The sequence below is a fragment of the Solanum lycopersicum genome, chromosome 5, assembly GCF_036512215.1.
Source record: "Solanum lycopersicum chromosome 5, SLM_r2.1".
Classification (NCBI taxonomy): domain Eukaryota; kingdom Viridiplantae; phylum Streptophyta; class Magnoliopsida; order Solanales; family Solanaceae; genus Solanum; species Solanum lycopersicum.
Window position 1 is genome coordinate 30942529 of NC_090804.1, and position 1602 is coordinate 30944130.

A 1602-nucleotide genomic window follows, 5' to 3' on the forward strand; every position below is an offset into this window, starting at 1 on the left:
GGGTTAGAATTGATGGCTTTATGATGTGGGACGATATACTGAGGAGTTGGTCAGAGATTTATACGCCTCGTATGTGGTGACTCTCCGAGCCTAGATAGACATGTGGGCTGCCCCCACCAAACATGCCCCGTTAGATCACATCAGAGTCCACGGCAAGCGGGTAGACATATCCTTTCTAGCCATCCGTCGGTACCTATACGGCGAGAATATTGATGCCACCACGACTTCTCTCACCGCCAAGTTCGACTATCATTGGAAACTGGTTAAATATGGATAGTTCCTACGTGAGCCAGAGTTGAGAGAGACCAGCAAGAGGTGGATTGACCGGTACTTGTCTTTTGATGGAGAGGCTGCTGATTGGGTACTTGAGACAAAGGGAGCCATCAAGAAGGCTAACCTGACCTTCACAACCATGTTTTTATGGTTGATAGTCCGCCACTGCCTTTCCCCCCACTGCTGCAGACAATATTGTCACTTGGGATCGTGCAGTTTTGATGGCGGCGATGATAGCAGGGTTCGAGGTGGACTTCACTTGGCTTCTTCAGGAGGTCATGCACGAGAGGGCCTTCAAGGTCACTACTACTTACCCAGTTCTGTGCATGGTGTTTGCTTTGTGCAGGTCCGCAGGTGTGCCTATTTGGCACATCGATCAGATCAAGATCCTGACGGGCACAGTTGATATGAGTCTTATTCGGGATGAGCCAATGAGTTGGCTACACACGAAGGGCCCCCCCACCTGGAGGTACCTCCCCTTGGTGAGAACCTAGAGGACACTGTAGAGCAATCCGAAGCGCCTACCTTGGTTACATCAGAGCCTATTGATACCACACCGGTCGAGTCTATCTCGAATGGTAGCACCACTCCGATCTCCTCTCGCTCGACTCCCTCCGCCACTCTGGTCCCACTTGCTATGGTCTAGAAACTTGAGGCTCAAACAACCACTCTTCTACATCACATCTAGCCTTGGATGCAGAGGTTTGTTGCTGAGGCGGAGGAGCACATGGAGCGGAAGATGGCCCAGCACACGGAGAGAAAGATCATGGAGGTTCATCAGCGCCTGGACGCTTTTGAGTTGCGTGTGCTAGCCCGGCCAGCCCCTCCGGTGGACGTGTTGACCCTTAAGGATGCTGCAGAGATTCTGAGAGCGGACCTGGACACGATTCTAGAGGCTAGGGTGCCCAAGTCTGAGGCCCCTTCTGCAGAGCCCGCCGAGGATACTGTTTTGGCGGCCTTATTTTCCACTGTTGTAGTGCAACCTCCCCCACCATGAGAGCATGACAAGAGGCATAGAGGTCAGAATAAGGATGAGGCTAGGGAACAGAATAGGGAGCGCCGAGAATTGGAGGATGCGAGGAGAGCCCGATTGCTGATGAGGACGCCCATAAGTTTAGTGCTATCAAGTTGGCTGCTGGGGCGTCTAGCTCCAGAGTTGTTGAGGCAGAGAAGAGCACTACTGATGGTGCTGTGACTGTTGAGATAGGCACTACTGAGGGTGCTATTGATGCTGAGGACACTACTGAGGGTGTCCTGACTATAGAGGGAGTGGGTTCTGGGACACCGGACCCACCATCTTGTTGATCGACAACGCTTTGGGTCTCAGGT